The sequence below is a fragment of the Cricetulus griseus genome, chromosome 3 (genome assembly GCF_003668045.3).
Source record: "Cricetulus griseus strain 17A/GY chromosome 3, alternate assembly CriGri-PICRH-1.0, whole genome shotgun sequence".
Taxonomy (NCBI): Eukaryota; Metazoa; Chordata; class Mammalia; order Rodentia; family Cricetidae; genus Cricetulus; species Cricetulus griseus.
The window spans coordinates 178,047,023-178,053,022 of record NC_048596.1 but is presented as its reverse complement, the minus strand read 5'-3'; positions in this window follow the sequence as shown (position 1 = coordinate 178,053,022).

The window sequence follows — 6,000 nt, the reverse complement described above, 5'->3', positions numbered from 1 at the left end:
TTGTGGTTGAGTGATAGCTAACTACTCTGTGGAATCAGAACAGTCCAGAAATAAATTAGCTTTCCAGATGTGGAGAATTATAAATAACCACACAGGTGCTGTCCATAGATGTAAAGGGAAGGCAGACATTGTGAGGGATGTCTAAATAGTTCCTAAAACAGTAGGGAGGGCATTTGGATGCAGAAGTGTGTTTGCTTTTAAGGGTTTCATTGAAAGTTCTTCTCATAGGGTTTTCTGTCTGTAACACAACTTCCTAATAAAATCATAGAGCTATTTTCTCCATCTTAGATATGTCTTGCTGTCCACCCAAGAAATCTCAATGCCTTCGCTGCAGTCATCACAGGTAAAAAATAGGAATTGCTGAAGAACCATCGTTCCTTTTACAATCTCATCCACTAAAATCCAGTATAGAAAACTTACAATAAGCATAAATTTTTGAAAGTTATTCATTGGCAACATATTGGCTAAATAAATGAACTTTAGCTCATCAGGATGGCAGTGACTATAAAATGGCTGCCTTTTAATCTCACTGTCCCTTTCTCTGAATGTCTTTTCATGTTCTATCCTCAAGAAATCCTTCAATATTCCCAGTGCCCTGAACATGCCAGATATGTATCTCCCTGGAAAGATCATTACTTAAATCACAATTCAGTTTAGATATATAATGATCCTAGTAATTTTATCTAATCTTTATCTTAATATTTTTCTACAATTATGAATTACAATCATTCACATTTCTGACATTTTTTGACAAAGGGTACCTTTTATGCAGAGTCCCCTCTATGTGGTATCACATTAAGTCTAAGTTCATGCCATATTGTTACCAGACTGAACAATACAACCGATTATTGCCACCAAGTGTTCATGATACTGATATCCAAAAGTTGAAATACAGTAAACAGACCAAGGCAGTTTGGGATTTGAACATAGTAACCTCAGTAATCCATTTGTTGGAATCTGAATAGTAATTTCTACATATTTGTAAATTTTTTAACCAAACAAATTAATTCTGGTAACACAAATAACAATTGTCTCACTAAAGTGATTCACTTTCTCTCAAATAAGGTGGCTGCAGGCATTGATTCACAGTCTAGAGTGGCTTCTGTGTTATTTACTGTATTATTTGGAAACTGTCAAGAAGATATTCACATAAAAGAGTGAGTTTTGTTCTGTTGTGTTTCCATATATAGCTGTTTCTCTTTTCATCCAAATTTCTCCTTCCAGATTCCTTTAACAGCTGTTATTTGTGGTCTAAAATATCAATAGAAATTCTCTTAAACATAAAATTGCTTACTTTTAAAATGTACATCACTCTGGATAACACGATGAAAGACCATCTGGTCACTCCTGGGATATGAATCACTCCATTATATGTAAGTGTTTATGTTACATATATTTACTGCCAATACATAGCTTACACAGCTGTGGCAGAACCCGATGCTCACACTCAAGTAACCCAATGTACATGGGTCATGGCTTGAATACTTTTATATATGATAAATTGAAGAAGCAAAGTGCTTCCTGTCATTGAAAAAGTTTACATTCTTGATAAGAAATGAAACAACTACATTTGAAGTTTCTGAGGTCTACAGTAAGAAACATGTGTATGGAACTTTGAAACAGCAAAAGAAAACCCTGCTAGATTTGGTGTCACTTTTATGCTGCAGATGCTACTTTTTTATGCAACAATTACTTGACTAAGATAGGAAGTGAAATAAATTACAGTACAGTTGCATGTTCTCTAATACCGTTTGATGTTTCAAAAGATGAAATGGATTAATGACATAGCTGTTATTGTTTCCTGTTAGCACTATTTGTGAATTTTCCACATTGATGCAATCATCTAAGGACACATTTTGCAGGATATCCCATTGTTAAAGTGCATGTAACTTATTTACAAATGGCTCCCTGTATTACCACTCCAAAGTCCTTGCATTCTACAAAATGAATTCTGCCAAATGCTACTCAACATTAACTATAAACAGCATTCTTATTAGAGATAGAGATCTGGTCTTCTTGATATGATCCCTAACCAATTCAGTATAACAACTAAATCATAATATTTATGTTAGTTATTATAAATAATTAAATTATGATTTTTATATAGCAAGTTGTGTGTGCTTTATGGAAATGCTATGCTGATTGTCATAAGATACTTGAGCATCAGATATTTCTAGGAAATCTGAAACCAACCTTTCTTTGGTACAAGGAAAAAGTATGCCAGGTTTGATACTATCTGTGGTCTAAGTCTCTACTGCAAATGTTAGAACTAATGCTCTGTGAAAAAGGTGGGCTAATTTTATTAAGTACCAATGTCATTCATGGAAACCACAAAAGAGAAAAGGAAAGGGATCAATAAGTAAATGGATACATCTGGTAAATTTGAAGACAATAAACAAGTGGATGAATGATTTCTATAATAATATTTTAATGGCATAGAAATTAAAAAGTGAAAATTTAGAACAAATAAAATAAGCAGGTGATATTAATCCTAAAATCAACTTCAGATTATCTTTCTCTAAATGGTTCTTCAAGAAATCTTCCTGAGGGTCCATACATCCTAGAGTGTTGCATGAGAGTTCTCAAGACTGACAAGTGAACAAATCACAGAGTACATCAAATTTATTTTTATTGACTAAAATGCACTTTTAAATTTTTGTTGATGTATATAGTACATATTGCTTTTACTTACCACTTACATATGCCATGAATAGAGACTTACAAAAGAGTGAGTTTCAGGTGTTTATCCTGATGGCTAAGGATGGTGCATGTGTTTTAAAGTAATTGTCAGTCTTTGATATTTCTTGTTTGAAGAAACTCTCTGTTCAGTTCAATACCCAATTTTATGATTTTTTTTATTTGTTTCCTCAGTACTTAGTATAGTCTAGATATAATGGTTATATAGGTATTAAGTGTTTTTCTCCCAATCTGTAAGTTACCTTTTCATTTAATTTACAGTTTCTTTTGTAGCACAGAAATTTTCGAATTGATGAAGTCTCATTTGTCAGTGTTTGGCCATATTCTTCTGATCTGAGTCCAAAAGAAGGAAAAATGTAGAAAATGAAAAACAAAACAAAACAAAACAAAACACAGATGTAACAAAAAAGAGAAAATTATAGCCCAATCTCCCCTTTGAACACAGACAACCCCATCTAGTATGGTCAAGCTGGCTTTGTTCCAGAGACACAGGTGTGGTTCAGCAAATGTTGCCCTCCACATAAATAGATTAGAGGACAGAAATCTCATGATTGTCCTATGAATTAACTCTTTTTTATTGCCGTGACAAAACACTAAGATGAACACCAGTTACTATGATTTGAGATGGTCAAGAGTCTATCATGGTGGGAAATATGGCAATATAGGTCAGGCATTACAGCCACAGCCAAAGTTAAGAAATCACATCCTCAACTTAAAACCCAAGCAGAAAGTGAAAGTTGGAAATGACTAGAAGTTTTCAATATTAAAACCCATCCACAGTGACATACCTTCTCTATCAAAGCTACACTACCCACACCTACCCTAAAGTACAACTAGCTGGGAAGTAAGCATTCAAATACTAAAGCCCATGGGGTTATTTTTCATTATAAATTTGTACAAGTAAAAATGGCCTATGACAATTCTTATGTATTTCTACGATAAAAGCGATAAAAGCCCCAAAGGGAGTAGAAATATAGGAAAACTATTTTAACAAAATAAAGGTTATAAATAAAAAGCTTATAGTCAACACCATGCTAAATGAAGAAACTTTGAATGTGTTTCATCTAAAATCACAGGTAAGATGATGAAACTTCCTCTCCCCACACTTTTTCTATGTGGTATTTGAAGTCTTTGCTAGAGCAATAAGACATGAGGACACAAAGGTGATGAAAATAAGAAAAGTGAAATAAATATTCACATTTGTGAATATTTTATTTTATACAGAAAACAAACTTAGCCATTCTCCATATCTTCAAGTTACAATGCTAAAATGATGAAGAAATAAATAGAGAATATCCACCAAGATTTCCTACTTAGTCAAAAACATCTGAGCATTAAGAAACCTGGCTGGGTGGTGGTGCATGCCTTTAACCTCAGCACTTGAGAGACAGAGGCATGTGGATTTCTGTGAGTTCAAGTACAGCCTGGTCTACACAATTAGTTCCAGGACAGCCAAGGATATAAAGAGAAACCCTAACTTGAAAAAACAAACAAATAAACAAAAAATCCCCAGAAACCTGTCTGAGGTCTGAGACATTATTACCACACCTCCCCATTCAATATTGTAATAAATCACACAACAGCAAGGTATAGTCACAAAATCAGATATATAGTTTTGTAGAACAGCAGAAAGGATCCAAATACAAGCACATATAAACTCACAAAACAAAAACTACTTGATTTATACTAAGAAATAAAAAAGTCTGAATAAAAGATAATGTTTTTAAAAAAGGCTACCAAAAAACTGGATATCCACTAGCAGAAACAAATTATATCCTTCTCTCTCACTCTTTACAAAAAGCAAATCTAAATGAGTCATGGGCCTTAATATAACACCTGAAGCTTTGATCCACTAAAAGAAATCTTAGAATCAACACCAGAAGACATAGGTATAGGTAAAGGTAAAGATTTTACATTGAAGAATTTTTAATGTGAGAAAATGTTTTCTGAAAAAACAATATAAAATAAAATGAATTTTAAAACTGATAATTTAAAATATTTTAAAATTATATTTGTTTTCTATATATTGAATTTTTTCCTGCATGAATGTCTATATACTAACTACATTGATATCTTGCTGTGGAATAATCCTTTCATACACTGTAAATACTTGCCATTCAGATTGTTTTAATAAACTAGACAGGAAGTATAGGCTGCAGTACAGCCAGACGCAAAGAAGGCTGGGAAAAGGGGCAGAGTGTGAGGAGTTGCCAGACAGACAGACAGACCGAAAGAAAGACATGCAGGAGAGGTAAATGCCATAAGCCAAGGGTATTACATATATGAATATACATGGATTCACTTAATTTATAAGAGCTAGTTAGTAACAAGGCTGAGCTATCCGCCACGTATTTTTAAATAACTTTAAGCCTCTGTTTTGTTTATTTGGGAACTGGAAAAAAGAAAAGTTTGCCTACAGTACCTAGTGCCTGAGAGTGAAGGAAAATGATGATGGATATCTGGTTCTGGAGTTGCAGACTATTGTGAGCTGCCATCTGCTTTTTTAAAATCACTGTGGCTCCTCAGCCAGCACTCTTATCTGCCAAGCCATCTCTCCTGGATCCATAAAATCTGTTTCAGTCAGAAAAGAGTGATTTCCTGTAGAAATATCTAGTTCCTTGTGCTCACAAGTAAGCAGTAAGAGTACCAGGAATGCTAATCGTGCAGAGTGTCTCCTCATTGGAGGAAATAAAATCAAATGCTTGCATTCCATCCAGAAAGCTTAGAGTGGAGGTTGTTAATGACATGGTGACATTTTTGCTACCTGTATGGATAGATCTCACCCTAATACACCAGGATGATTATTTCATACTTTTCCCTTTCTGGACCATCACTCTACCGTAGGAGAGATGTCATATGTACTTTATCACCTGCTGATCTCTATGCCATCTCCTTTAGATATTACATGATTTTCAAGGCCTTTCAGCTGTGGAACCCATGGTCACAAGTAGTTTGTAAATTAGTAGGTAGTCACACCTTAAGCTTTATTGTGCACCTGGAATTGGAGTGATTTTGCCCAGAAACCTTTCCCCCAAATTTTACTGTGTTTTCAAATATGCTTATAATGAACCACCTGGCATGAGAGTCCTTGAAATAGGATACAGGTTGACAGATCAATCTGCACTGGGTTTTCATTCTTACTTCTTCACAGTTTGCTTCCCTATGTGAAAGCTGCAGGGGCATCCTCACTTTCCTGTCATAGTAGAGGCAGAGACATCTGCAATATGGAACATGGTATGAGATGGCGAAGATGTTGAGAATGCTTAAATTGTGCTCATGTGAGGAAATCTCCAAGGAGGCAAT